A 16329-nucleotide genomic window follows, 5' to 3' on the forward strand; every position below is an offset into this window, starting at 1 on the left:
GTCTATCGCGTGTTATCAGCAATCAGAACCAATTAACGTCGAATACACAGCAATTAGTATTAATGAATCAATGCCTATTGTAATTCATACAAGCGCCTCGTATCAATTAACATCCAATCAGTACAAACCATTAACGCCACAAAAGTATGAACATTATCAAACCACCCTAACGAACATTCACTCATCTTGTTAAATCGCGCTGTTGCCTCATCAATTATTCTATACAGCAACGTAACAATCGATTTTATTGATGCGATCCAATCAGTTTCTATTTATACGGTTTCACGATATGTTGATACAGATAACCGTATCAATATTTCACGGATAACGAACGAACCGATCGATCGCGGCCAATGACGCGCGTAAGGTCGTCGATTTACCTGGCTAACACGACTTGAAAGTACAAGCTCCTGGTATTTTTCTTGCAAAATCCTGTCGTGCTCGCCGGTACTACTCCGAGACCGCTTGTTCCTGGTTGAAAATCTGGGTAACTGGTATAAGGACGGTCACCCGCAATCGTACCACGTGTTATAAATCGTTCTGTCTCGCTTTTCCTTTTAATCTATCGCGAGCTTACACATCCGCATGTATTGATACTTGCGTGTATACTACGAATACATTACCATGCAAATGTCTACGATAGTAATCTTAAACGAATCTTCAGATATTCTCTTTATGGTATATCAGCTATTCGTAGCTTCTCCCAGTTTGTAAATCTTTTTAGAAATAATTTTTTTTAGAAATAGAAATTAGTCGTAGAACAGGTATTCTAACGCAATATTCTAAATTAAGTATTGGATTTTTATCGCGTGCATTTTCATGCACATGGGTTTGGAATGGGATTTGGAATGAGATGCGAGAAGAAAGGGAGTTTATCGTAAATAAAGTTTATTTAACAATTATTTGACACGGTTCCTAAAAGAACTGTTGCTGTTAGAAGAATAAAAACATCGCAGAAAATACTAATCACTTCAATGTTCTTCGAGAAAATTAACAATAATTCTTCAATTAAACACTTTTTATTGTTAGAATAAGTAACAACAGATAATACTGAAAATAATATGTAACAACATAGTATAATATAAGAGAAAAAGGAACGAGAGACTTAAAGTAGCATCGAGTATCTTATTATTCGTTCGTCGAAACAAAAAAATGTCTGTTTGATAGACGATAAGGAGTATCACACAGCATTGTATTGTACAATAGCAAGAATGTGGTAGTGTATGGTACACGAATGTGCGTGAAAGTGCGTCGCGATGCCAGTGATAAATGCAATGAGAACACCGTGTGGTCCGAGTTTTCTATAGCCTTACAGCTCGTTCTTTCTTTGATAGTTTCTGTTGCACCTGCGGCTGTTCCATATCGCCGGATCTACGAATCGATTGGGATAACGCGTCGATCCTAATGAACTCACGCTCGACGGTTAGTGTTGGTTCATTATACATGTATACTATATACTCTGGTTGATTCATAGTAAACTGTAGGTTACTTTGTTTTAGAAGAGAATTAAAATAAGGTTGAACAGTTGCACGATTCTTTTCAATTTCGTTATGGTTTTCTTGGTAGACACGTGTTATTATCTGCACACGTGACGCAAATGCTAGAGATTTAGAGTGATTGCAGGTTGATTTATGCAATGCGTTAAATTGGTAGAAATGCTCGAAACCTATACACATATTTTAATTTAATTTATAAGTTAGCGAAAATATTCTAAAAATATAAATCAACACTAACAGGATTCGTGTTCTATTCTTGGTTAATGACAATAATTTTTATCTCTTGTAATGTACAAACCATTTAAATTGATAATAAAGTACATATAATTTCATATGGTGAAATATTGCTATTAGCTTGAAATCGTATACTTTAGAAAATTGTTCTTTTATGTTCTCCTTATCTCTTTTCTTTATTTTTAGAATCTATAATCTATAGTCAATATTTCCATATCCTTCATCTTAATTAATCTTCCTCTATTGACAACTAGCCAATATTAAACCAGCAACGACCGCATAGTCGTTTGAGTTACACCAGAATTTCCTTTCGTTCTTATCTTATGGCATTTTTATTTACAAATGGATCATTATTTCTATATCGAATCAGGTAACAGATTTAGTAGCGCTAGTCGCATGTACTATCACTACTATTCACCGACAGTACCATCACCTCTACACGACATAATATCTCTGTACAATCGCTGGAACAGTGGTTAATGCGATTTAGCGACCGAAGCTTCCGAAAAAATGCAATTAGCAAAAGAGAAGATTCACATTTGCCAATTTCGCGTAACTAATTCGCGCTGACACGGTTTCGTGGACTCCTGACTCATTGTTCTAGTTCAATTTTTCTTCTACAAGTATACACGGTGTATATACTATCACGACACTCATGCGTACGAACAGCAGATACTGTTTTATACACAAACGAGCACCGTCAACGAAATCGTTGCCTCGCCGTAAACGTATCCTGTCTATTAAGCAACTTACACAGGGAATAATTTCTATTATGACGCGCGTGCCCCCCTAATCGAGCTGTACTGCCACGGAGAAAGTATAATAAAGGCAATGAAAGTTCATCGTGATAATTGATTACGAAACCAACTGCTTCTGGCTCGATGCGTTACGAATTTGCGTAATTGTCGCGTGAATTTTAGTTCTCAGCGTCGAATGGGAAATTGTTTTCATTTTAATGTGCATAAATAGATATTATATTTAGGATTTTATTCTATCATTTTGTTTATATCATTATCAATGACCTGGAGATACCGTATCCTTAAATTTATAAATTATTTAATTTATAAAACCAATGACCTAGAGATAATACGTCTTTGGAATATTATTTTAGTTAGAAGTTAAAGATGTGCAGACATTTACCTTGACCAACATATCCGATTCACCTATCGAATGACAGCAGAGATATCCTTGTACGATTTCGAAAATTTTGACCTCTGTTCCAAAATTCTTTCGCATATCGAGCAATTTTCCATACTGAATGAGATATTACAGAAAATTCAACTTAAATTATTATAGATGTAAAAATCTGTTAAATGTGTTATCTGATAAATGTAAGAATCTTTGAACGTTCAATGTTAAAATTATCATATATTTTGTGAGCAAATTAGTGTAAGATTTGTCTATAAGTCATAAGATTTATTTCCACTCGTTTTTCATTATATTTCAAGCTCAATTTCATCCAAGGAATGCTTATCCCCATCCTGTCCTTTCTTCATAAGATCTATTTTACTCGCACAGTCTGTTGAGCTATTAATCTACCTTGCAACTTCCATGTAAATCCAGACATCTGTATATTACTGCTCAAATCAAAAGCCTTGTTTTTGCACGTGTTAAACACATGTGCTCAAGCGGAGTTCGAAGTACTCCACTGTTATTTGAAAATCGAAAGCAATCGAAATTATTAATGACTTACTTGCAAACTTTCCAGACATTATTCTTGTCAGATATGATTACTCTAGCAATCACTATTCTACGAGAGAGTTCTTACTATATGAAACATTATTCGACAAAAATCATATATATAAGCATTACATTTAAATAATTTAATAATTTTTATTAATTAATAAGTTGCGAAGTTTGCAGCATTGATATACGTAGCATAATATATTACTATATTATTATTATTATTATATTATTATAAAGAAAAATCTCTGACAGTCAAATGTTGCCATTCATAACGTCGAAATTCTTTTATAATTACACGAAAACATAGAAATCAGCTAGAGAATGAGTCCGTTAATCCCCTAAGTACAACGAGTCCAAGGCTATGTTGTCGCAATACAACTTTCAGTGGGCTCTAAGGTCTTCAGCTTAGTAGCTAATTATTTCTAGATATTTGGAGGCTCATTCTTTCGAATAATAGTATACAATTTCACAAACGCCTGTACTCGAAACGTACTGTCTCTATTAAACACGAGATAATTTTCAGAATTTTCTAATTATTGCAGATAAAACAGAAAGAGATTGAATTCGAACATGTAACAATACAAAAGAAAAGAAAAGATTGTAAAATTAACAAACAATTCTTTATAACAAGCTTTCCATAATATTAAGCTTTAAGCTTTTTCTCCGCTGCCATACACATACACATAGAACGTTCAAATACTATACATAATTCATATTTATTTGCAACAGTAATAAAAATTAAATTTCTTTATGAATAGAATTTCCCTGTACTACGTAATAACGAAACGATTACTGAAATATCCAACCCTAATCGACTATCACGTTCTCACCTTCTTATATTGTTCCTGTGAATTGGCCCTTTTTGCACATATCTGAATCTCATTCTTGTTTCAACAATCAAAAGTCTTGCGATATTTCAAGAAAAATTTAAACGTAAAATTGAGCAGAAATTCACGAGTATCGATAACAGTTATCTCGTACATTCTTCAAATTTAAGACATTTTTCATTAGCAGGACGACACGATTGAGTGAGAAAAGCGAAAGTGAACGAAGAAACGTAGCGAGGCTACTGCTATTATTTTAAATACGACAAGGTTCGCGTGCATCGCAGATTAACGGTTTTAGTCAATGCTAACGGTGCATCAAAACGAACCTAATAGACGAGCTTTTTGCAATCGATTCCGCAGCTATTGATTCGCCATTCGAGCATCGGTCATCGCAAACAATTCGGATAGAATTTCGGAATGCAATCCGATGGTCCCGCGGAATGTAATCCAACGTTTAGCGTAGCGAGAGGTTAAATAACGCGTTAGGTAAGTCGATACGCAATGTTCGAACAGTAGACTCACGTGCAGCTCGTGTATACATGTGCACCTTCATTTCGACGGTAAGTTCACTTCCTGAATGGAGACCTACTTTACCAAGTGGCTGACAGATCGGTTCCATGAGCTCGAAACGTATGAAGAAATCGTTTGGTGTTCGTTGAAAGTGATTTTTATATCATTATAGACATACGTGCGAGTCTAAATATAGGTTAATGTTATGTTATTGTATTTATAACGTGTAATGTCTATATTTGTAGATAGTTAATAACTAGAAAATTTTTAACTACAGCTTGCAAGGGATGTTGGAATTTTTTTAGAAGAAACTTGATGACTTTAGGTTAGTTTAATAATAATTTTCTAGAGTTAAATTAATTGAAGGACATCAGGTTTATAAGAGTAGTTGGCACTTGATGCAATTGACGAATTAATACAAAAGTTGGCAGGAGAACAATGATACATTTGAATATAGAAAACTATATACTTTACTGATTCTAAAATTTTGGTTGGCATATGTGTACGTAGTTGTATTTGATACGTAAGCAATGTTAATAATTATCTTTGGCTTGTGTCGTAATTTAGTTAAACTAATAATTAAATTATACATGTATGTAAATATATAGTAATGTTTTTGTTTTGTTAAATAGAAATCATATCCTCATTAACATAAATTGTTCCATCAATAATACATCGAGAAAATCAATAAAAAAAAACCTATAAAAGATTTCTAGAAAGATAGTTAAAATATCTATGCAAATGTGTATGGATCACAAACATAATTATATGAAAATGCTATCAGAACTTTAAAACATCGATTCAATTATTCAGATTTACTTTACATAGGATATATGAAATGATATTATCATAAATTTTGTTTATCTTGATCATTCTCGAAACTATACGTCAGAATATCTAACAAAATAAAATATCGTTTTGTATACATAGTGAGTTTGAAAACATGCATTGTAAGCAGCACATGTTTTTTCAACCATTGATTCTCACGACCGAGCATATTCAATATTACATATACAGAATATTTTTCTTCGTCCCCTTTCTTTCTTTCATTTCCTTATTTGAATAAGATACTCGTGCTCAATTGAATTTTCATGAAAACGACCGAACATTGGATACGTTTCAAGAGCCGACCTTACCCCGATGCTAAAAGCAACAAGGTGCACGAAAGATGGATCAGGACATGAGTATGAAATAAAAAGATACGAAACCCTCAAATTCTCATTCATGGCGCCGCAGAGGCGACTGGGTATCTGATGACCAAACTATTTATGTGACGATAACAACGAACTCTCATACAGCAAAGAAGCTTTAATTAAATTTCTCACCTACCTGTTAAGAAATAATCAGCAACATAAAAAAAATATTTCCATGAACGATATTATTCTATATTCTATATAATGATCAGGGTCATCTTGCACAATTCTATTAACATTATGAAACTAACGAAAGAAGCCACGTTCCAAATTACAACTATTAATAAGTATCCTTGCATGACATTAACATTGTTTGGTAGTAACGCAAATGAAATTTCACAAGTCAAGTTGGCAAATTATAAATTCATTATTCCATTTGATAAAAAATGATCAGATTGTAAAAAAGATGTCTACAATAATTTCTAACTAATACATACTTCTAACCTGTCAATCTACTAATACATATTATGTATTGTAATTGATAAATTATTATGCAAGAAGAGATCCTGGTCTCGACATTATCCGTCGATATTATCGCGCATCGACTTACTTCGATTACTTCGACCGAGCAGTCAAGTTTCCCCTTACAAAATATTGACGTCAAATCGATAAAACTGCAACACCTGCATAGACTTAAAAAAGAGCAATTGATAGGCTCACCTGGATGTCTTAAGGATTCTCCATCTCTCTTTGTTCGCAGTTACTCTTGCAATCTTGCCGCAACTATATAGATCCACCAACAGAACGTATCAGCATTTCTTTCGAGACTCGTCGTTTCTCACTACTAAATCACCACTGTGGTTCTTTCAGACACACTCCTCGTGCACTTTGAGTTATTCTATCTCGTACCAAGTGACAAACATCCGCTTAACCTTACTTTGATAATATATTACATCAACGATCAAACTTGATCACTCAATGTCACTCAGTCTCCAATTAAATTCAAACCAATTACCACTTACTTTCTTCAAATTCATACATGCAATTTGTTAGAAATATTAATAGTTTGTGCGCGGATAAGACGTTGTCATTGCGCAGAATCGTACCGGCAGTTTACGCGGTCTTTTATTTCCCGCGCGTTGAATCGATCGTTGTGAATGCGACCATCGATCGATGTTGCGAATCTTTGAGGACAATCGATCGATAAAAAACGAGATCACCAGTCTCTCTCTCTCTCTCTCTCTCTATCTCGCTCTCTCTTTCTCTCTATCTATCTGTCTATCTATCTGTCTTTTTCGTGTTCTGATCCTGAACGATGTATTCTCACGTGTGGCGTGTCTTTCTGTTCGTTCTTCTTGTCACGTTGGGAATCGCCGCGTTCACCACCGACAACGATCGATCGATCGATCACGATCGACACCGTTCTCCGTTGACGATCCCGACGTACCACGATCTCACCGTGAGCAGCGAGCCTTCGCGACTGCGGCCGCTATTTCGTATCTACTCGCTGTGAGCGAACGATCACCGGTGAATGCGCGCGCGCGCCTGTGTATAGTAAGTGCCTTGCTAACTGGCCGGAATTCTGCCTTGCCAGCTGACCATAGTTATCCCTGCCATCTCTTAGAAGGGACTTCGTATAGCAGAGCATTGTATCGTGGATTTGTTAAAAAAGTAAATCGTCAATTTTAAGATAAGAATTAATTCTAAAAATACAGCATTTATTAAGATGAGGATGTTATACTTGCTGCATAAAATGATGCATATTTCTTAACTAGTCATAATAGAAAATACGACCATTTTTGAATATAGAAAGTATTTGTACAGCGTTCAAATATATAAAGTTTGATATCATTTGATAGTACATAATATTCTTTCAAATGACTAAAAAAGATTTAATACCATAAAAATGAAAGAGCTGATAAAAAAATATTTCATTGGAAAATGGGGATATGTGTCAATACAACGATATTAGTATGGAATGCTGAAAGAAAGTTCTTATCTGTTAAGTGATTGAGCAATTGGTAATTTCTTACTTTAAGTTTTCTATCTGATAACGACTTGCTGAAAGATTTACTTTTCTTCATTTTCATAATTTCCTTAATTTTCTATTCCTTTCATTTCGCTTGTCCCAAGTTCTAACATTCAACTCTTCACACACAATTCTGACTTCATAATCTCCGTAGTATTATTAATATAGTATTAGATTAAATCTAATATCACTCACAATATCTTTATCATCTTTCACGTTGACATAGAATCCTTGCTTTTAAGTGTTGCATGTCTTAAGCCTTGTATCAATTAACGAAATTCATTTCCAACTTGCGGTCAGTTAACAAGGCACTACTGCATACAACATCCTGCATACATAAAACGATAATAAACGATCGTTCACGCACACATTGATCACTAAGTGGACTAGTTGGGATAACGTGGAGGGAAGGAATGAAGGTTCCAGTCTCGCGATGGGTGGTAAACGACAGATAAGATGCATCCTCGTCTTTTTTCCTTTTTTCGATTCTTGTCTGAATAATATGGATCCTTAGGTGGCACAGAATCATACGTGTCCTTAGTGGCTTCTATTTTGTGTCGCTTGAACGCTGCACCGCAGGGAAGAACGAGTTTTATAGCAGGTGGAAAATCTGTGTCCATCGTCGATTTATGTCGAAGATGAGGATGAAAATAAGAGGGACAAGACGCGTTATTTATGGCCGTCTGGTCGGGAAAAACATACAAGGAAAACGGACTGATTACATAAAACCAGAAAAGAGGGATACATAAACGTCATTATGGGCATAAATATGCAACTTGTAGATGCTTCAGGATATTATGCGTTTGAGTGTAACGAATAAACGCTATTGAGTTAGTGTGTTTATGACACGTTTCCTTTTTCAGTCAGAGATACACGCTAGATAGTGGGTAATGATGGAATTTAATCCATATTGATATTCATGTTTATTTTCAAGGAAAAGGAGATTTTAATTAGAAGATCGGATAAGCGAGATTCAAGGATAACCTGTTTTATATTTTACTGATGGCCAATTCATTTATGATAATTGATCGATTTTCAAGATTAAAATGTATGAAATCTTTGTGACGTTAAACGGGAGATATATGACTAAGATTCGAGTATGTTAAGATCGTTTCCTATTACGCATTCAAGGTGTCTGTATCGACAAGAGGATAATATCGAAGGTAAGTATCACGTAAGACAATAAAAGCTCGAATACGTTTTGTTATATTTTACATAAAAGCTTTTACGGTATATAAACGAAATGCCAGATTTTCACCTGATATAAAATCGAAATAATTTTCTATTATCTCACAGTAATATTTCTAGAAAATATGTATTATTCCAAAAAAATTGTACACAATTTCAATGAAAATAATTTATTAACTTTTACAAGTTGATAGATTGTTTATATTTACTTTCAGAAGAAAACAATGCAGTTTGCGTTTCGCGTGTGTTACACATCGATTGAATATGAAAACTAAATACAAATAGAAGAAAAATGTATTTGCAAAGCATTTTGAGGCGATAACGCGTTGAAAGAGTGTTACCGTAGCAATCGAGGTGACACAAAAACGATGTAAATATGCACACGACAAAACAGGGAATGAGAAATGTGGTAATCGATTCACTTTTGAAACTTCATCGAGTCTGTTGCAAGACAACGTTGGTAAACGATCTCATATTTCATAACCAGCCGATCTGATTTTCCCCATTATGCGTAAGCTTCTTTCTTACGATAGCTCCTCTTCCTGTCGTTTCTTTGATAACAATGAAGCCTAATTCGCGGCACCTTCGGCCCTTATTTCCGGTCTCACGTTCATTCTAAATGGAATCAACGATCTTTTCATCTAGTCACCTCCTCGCTAGTTTGCTGCTCGTTTAGACAATTGACTTGAGAAAGGATACTGCAGCTCGTTTTGACGTCTAGGGATTATTTTCTAGTAAGTTTAATAATTGACTCCGATTTTTATACGAGATATATAGGAAATATTAAGTTCACAGAGAGTTCATCGATATTATTAATAGAAATTTGTTTATATATTAATTTTCCTAACGCTTGAATCGCAAGTTGCCTTGTTTATTCAATCCTTCCTATCAAAAGTTAATTTTTCCGAGAAAATTTGTCGTTCCAACATTTCGTGGTGAATTACATAAGCGCGCAAATAATCGGTGAAAGGGATTCCTATTCTGTTGACAACAGAAGTCTCGTCGAGACAGTTAATTATGTCAATCTTTTTGATTGTGAAAGTATCTACGTCTATGTAATCAGGAAGATCTTAATGCGCGAGAAATCCATTCTGACAACTGATATACATTTCAAATATTCGGGAATTTCAATACTCAGATAAAGAGTGTAATCTTTATGCAAGTGCCTTAAAAATTGCTACGGCAAAATATTGTATTAACATTTTACGGTAAACTAAATCTACTTACCGATGCGGAAATTTAAGACCATATCAAATTTTAGTTGTAATTGTATCTCATTACAGTGCTAATAAAATTTCAAATATTTTATATAGTACACAGCGCACGTTCAGAGTTTCTACAAGTATCCAAACCTTTTTCGTGAGTCATTGTTCGTACAATATACAATTCAACCTTAAAACCATTTCTCGAAAACTTCATCAAAATTCCTCCACTTGCAAGGCAGTCCCGTGGAGCGTATTTTTATTCGTATGCGGCATTGTGATGCGAGGAAAGTTCAATTTATTGGCCAAAAATAGCTGACACACTCGGGTTCCTTACACGAACCACAATGCCCGATACACGTATCTAATTAAGATGCGCATAGCAGTGAGATACGCCCACGCTCGAGGCCTATCTCGCCTCTATAAACGCCCTATGTATTCCGAGCATCCAACGATCGCGACCTTGAAGAATACTAACTACCCATCCAACGACACGTACACCAGCTGCAATTCTTCCGGCAGTTGGCTGTTGTGTCGGCGTCATCGTTCTTTACAATTTCTACGATATAATCGGTTTATAAAGCGAACAAGCGAAAAGCCGACACGTTTCTGTAAATATCATCTGATTTCGCAATGGCCAGCCAACATTTCGAGCGTGAAAGTTCCGATACCGCGACCAGCCGGAAAAGAAATGACTATGGATATCGTGCGAATTAACTTGGTGGTTCGGTGCAAAGGAACACGTTTAATCGAGTTGAATAACGTTGAATAACGACGTTACGTGATCTTCAGACTCTTTTTCGTTTCTCTTTTTCCCATTGTGTCTTTGGACCTTGGTGCAGCATCTTTTGCTTTTGTGGGATACTTCGCGTTTCAAGATATACGAGGCTTTACGTTGAATTTGTTGTAATTTATGACGTTTACGAAGGATATAAAACAATACAGATCTATCGTCGAGAATAGATCGGGTATTAATTATTTGTAATTTGCTACAGTTCGTGTTTAATTCAATTTTGAACAACTTTTATCACGTACAATTAAAAATTGAGAACAACGAGCAAGCGAAATTTTCTCTTGAAATTTGTCCGGAAATACTAGCTTATTAAAGATCGTGGTATTTTCAATGAACCATTCTTATTCAATATGAGTGTAATCCATAATTCATTCTATAAGATCGTAATTAAAATATCATTTGAAACAAGGTTACTTGTTAGCATAGTCTATAAAGTTGCATATAATAATGTTCTCAAGATATAGCGTTTGTTTGAAATCAAAGGATTATATAAAATCCTATTACAAAGGCCAATATCTATTATCCAATCAATCACTATATAATCACTATATAGAGTTTCGATTAAATACTTCAATTAATTCTTTTTCCTGTGCGATTCAGTGTCAAGAAATTGTCGGTTTATTTAAATTTTTGATAATTTCGAAAGATATACGATCAAGCTAAGTACATGTGTATGTATATCGAAGAACGTGCTAAATATACGAAACATTGCATCTTATTCTTCTTCCGCGATTTCATCACGTACCAATCACTGATGCGAAAGCTTGTAATACCGCGTCATCAATTACTATCGAAGAAAAATTATTGAACGAAAAACGGTCATTAAACTGAAATTATATCTCCTATGAACATCAAATATTTCATCTTGTCTTTCACTCGTATATGATAGTAATCAGTAATAACCGCGAAGACGTTACTTGAAAAGCTGTATTACCAGATTAGCAGCATACCTAACAGCAGTCACAAAAAGGAACACTGCTTAGCAAGAGACCTGCACGCTATTAGAGATCCAGCATGGAATCTCACGTCGAAGTAAAATATTTCACATTGTTCCTCTTCATCGTCTTTATTACATCAACGATGTGTTCTAATATTTACGAAGAAACGGATCGTTTATGGAAGGCACGTTAATTTTATCTTGTGAAATATTTCTTATTCGTCTACAGTTCCGTCGTTATTGGATTACTTTCGAGAAGAAAAAATTATGCAGCAAAAAATTTGAGGATTAAGGACTTAACAAAGAAATATCTCAGGTTGCTACTTTTCTTTCGTTTCATTATTACTGTATTAAAAATGCGCTTAAGATCCGCTAGAAAGTATTTGCTGTTTCGTAGAATAGTATGGAAGAACAGATTATTCAATAACAAAGAAGATACACGAAATAAAATGTATAAGAAGATACATAAAATACAATAAAAATATATTCGACGTTTCTCCTCTTGTTTGTCGTTATGATAAAAATTATTCGGTAAAAAATTCTCAGAGTATCAACGATACAACGAAGAAATCTTCTTTCGTGATACCATCACCTAAACATTGGCAACCGGACCGGCTGCGGTGCTAGTTCAAGAAGTTAGCTGGCCACTGGAAGAGAAATGACCAGTCGGTGAAACGAGGCAAGGGTGAAGGTCACATTAGTCACGAGCAGCCGCGTCTCAGCACGATACATCATCAGGCAGGTTATTCACAGACATATGTTTCGGGCTTTTAAACAAAGACGATCGCCTTGCTGATGGAAACAATTTAACTATACTCGATCTTATCCATGGAATCGGCAATGATCTGGCTATGTCCTGGCGTGGGACGGGATTTCGTTGCCACGTTTCGAAAGGAGTCTTCCACTTCACTTCGTGTGGCTTTGTGAAAGTGAATTCGGCCCTTTTGCCGAGCAACCGGTGTGAAATAAGGCCGGGCCGGTTTAATGCTAATATGTATATATTATGCGAAATGCATTAGCAATTTGGCAGGGAATGTATCAAGAAAGTCTACGTTTAAACATAAAAATTGAAATTCGTGTATACACTTACGTATGTACTGGTTTACAATTCTTATTACTTAAGATCATAAATGTACAGTTCGTTCACGCTTTTTTTTGGACATTATTGCGTGATGAAAATTTTGCACAGTACGGTTATAATTTCTTAAGAAAATTTTTGCGATTATCAAACAACCCACGAGATAAATAGCAATTTACGATTAACGAGAATTAACAATTGATTTATAGTTAAATATATATAGTTTGTAGTTGAAATAATTTATAGTTTGCCAAATATTCAGAATAATGAAAGATACCTGTTTAATCGCAAAATCAAATGGAAAGATAATTTTGGTATGGAATTGCTTAAGGACATATTGAATTTTAAAATTACTCCTCTGCAAAATACGACTTCTATTTTTCACGTATGGTTTTCGATTAATAACATTTCGAGAACATCTCTGAATGTGCTTGAAATTTCGTTTTTCTTTATGAGTAACAGTGACGCGAAAGCGCCGCATCTTTTGCCAGACTATCGATGTAATCCGAAGGAACCGGTTGCACGAGCATCGGTAAGAGAGTGCATTCGCGGCCTTGAAATCGAATGTTATCACAAATGCAGTCTTCTAACATCATCGCTTGAGCGTGCTTCTCACGCTACAACGTTCAATGACGCGCAAGTATGCAGACGACAATCCTCGACGTGGCTTTCGTAATAAATTGAAAGTCTGTGATCGATTAGGCACTCGCTGCACGAGGTAACTCGATTAATGTCACCTTTTAATCGGTTTCACCTTGTCGCATAGGTGTTACCTCATACAATTTGGAGACAAGCGTTAGACGTTACATTTATCATCGAGTATGGCTCGACTGGATCTTGTCTTTGCGAAGCACGTACTAATCGAAGAGTTCTATAATTAAATAATACATATGCAAGACGCTTTTATAGTGGCGTAACACGTCACATATTCTTTTGCTTTTTCCGTAGAACTTCTTGCAGGTTGATGGAATGTAAGAATATGTTAATATGCAATAAGCTTATATATAAGGGTTAAGTGACTCTGGAAAAGGAAAATGGTTAATATTGAATACTTATTGGTATTTAAGTGGAAATATAAATCATAATGTAACATCAAATGTTAGTGTAAATTGTTTATGTAAAGGTATGTAATGATACTTTAGAAAGTAAGTTCAAAATTGCACTAGACCTAAGCCTAGAAACTGTATTTAACAGTTACTTCTTCTTTCGCATACAAAAGCAGTAAGAACAAAAAATAGCGAAGTGGAAAGATTAATAAATTAATAGTATTAGTAGAAAGATAATTGTTACATCGGCTACTTATGAATACTTGATAATCCTTATCTATCCTTTCTCTTTATTTATACCATCTACTTTATTCATAGTTTGATACGTAAAATTTAGTTTTAATTCCAACCGCTACTGATATTCTAATCTTATTCTTTGCTGCATCGGTAACGTTGGGAATGACATTAAAATAACCATTAGAATAAAATGCATATCAGGTGAGCATACTTGTATAGCATGTTCTACTTTATCAACTGTAACTAAGATAACAATATATTACCATCGGATATAAATTTACCAAAATTCATTTCCATATCGGTAGATCTAAATTTCCTCTTCCTAAAATTATAAATCACGTTCAATTTTTGTTTACTATCTATATAAGTCATCTTTATTTTTTAATATCACTGTTATACGTTATGACATCATTTATTAAAGCAAAAAATAATTGAACACGTGAAAACCATCGCTTACCAGATTCCATAAAAGTAGTTCCACTAATTTAATACAGTTTGTCTCTATCTCACAATACTATACTGATGCTTTGAGTAATCGAAGTAAGGTTAAAAAAATAATTATATAAGTCTATCTATCTATCATCATCATTATCATCTATTAAACACTTAACTTTTCACTCAAGGAAGATTCTATAGACTAAACAATGAACCTATTACGCATAAGTTACGCACGTTCGCGTTTATATTTCAGCATCGAACGGTATTAAGGAACCATGACGAAGTAAAACGAGTATGAATGAAAATTTCGACGGGCATATAATAAAGTGGTTTTCGCTTCTCGAAGTTCCGACGAGGGGTCGTCCCGTGCATAATTCTGGACATGGGTCTCGTGTAAAACACGCGTGTGCACAAAGGCTGCCATGTTCAAGTGACACAACAGAAAAACCGATTACACGGACGAGAGAGAAAGCGAGAGAGTTGATTTCCCTCGAAAAATAAGGAGGAGGAAAATGAGCTAGAAGGCGAGAGGAGTCGCGTCGCCGCAGCTGCCCGTGGCGAATCCGTTTTTAGCCCCTCGTTGGGGTTGCAGGAATCCCCTGGATCTAGCGCAGTCCATCATCCTCGTCGACGACTTGTCAACTCCATTAAGTTATGAGCAGGCATGTGCGAATATTTCGACAGTTTTCATCTTCTCCGTCCTCGAACTTGGAATTCGATTCGCTTTTCGCACGCCAACGAATTGATGTCTGGAGTGGCTGAAATGAGGTTAGAAAAACGTATAGAGTTATTATCTGCTGAAATCAGGTAAGAAAGATAAACATATAGAGTTGTTATTATTAGTTAATATATTGGCACACTATTTTTGGAGTTTTTGATATATATTTGTGATAACTTGAACTCACACCAGAATCCTTTTGTACAATAATTTACCAACTAATAATATTAGCAAACTGACAAGTTATAGGTTATAAATTGTAGACTTCTTCTTTGAAGCTTTATAAGTTTTTCGTTATATAATTCTTGTAAAATTTCGTTAACTTTATTACTAGATTCGTTAATCTTACACAAGAATATTTATCAAATGATAAATACCTTGCAAGTTATAATTTGTAAAATTTTATTAAAATCATTAGTTCGATCGTGCAAAAGGAACCAAGTATCCAAGTACCTAAAAACCAAGTACCAAATCTATCATATCCAATCTAACTGGAGAATTCAAAATTCGGTACCAAAGGCCAAGGAACTAGCCAAAAGATTTCAATTTTCCAATCTGCGGACAAACAACTGAACAGAGAACAAATAAGGGAGGACAAAAAACAAAGACATATCAAAAAACGGGGGAAAAGGGGCGAATGGGGGAGTCTTCCCCCATTCTATAACGTGGAGTGCACGGTAAAGGAAGGGAGTAAATATCATTACGTGGCTGCGGCGCGATTCGATTAAAACGCTATTCACGTGTATCTAGCCGAGGTCCGCATAAACCTCGAATATA

The 16329-nt window shown here is 35.0% G+C and overlaps 1 protein-coding gene across 2 annotated transcripts in view; it reads right to left on the reverse strand.

The window, feature by feature from the left end:
- The window catches only part of tsl (membrane-attack complex domain containing protein torso-like), a 32367-nt gene extending 24965 nt beyond the window's left edge, over positions 1–7402 (reverse strand). The window contains exon 1 of one of the 2 annotated variants that reach the window (XM_069131710.1): positions 6607–7402. The gene's annotated coding sequence lies outside the window, so the exon portion shown is untranslated. Of the gene's footprint in view, positions 1–4765; positions 4862–6606 lie in introns of those variants that run through there. The other variant, XM_069131712.1, reaches the window with a different exon arrangement.
- Positions 7403–16329: the final 8927 nt, after the last annotated feature.

Source organism: Bombus flavifrons, chromosome 2 (assembly GCF_040668555.2).
Source record: "Bombus flavifrons isolate JBK064 chromosome 2, iyBomFlav1_principal, whole genome shotgun sequence".
NCBI lineage: Eukaryota > Metazoa > Arthropoda > Insecta > Hymenoptera > Apidae > Bombus > Bombus flavifrons.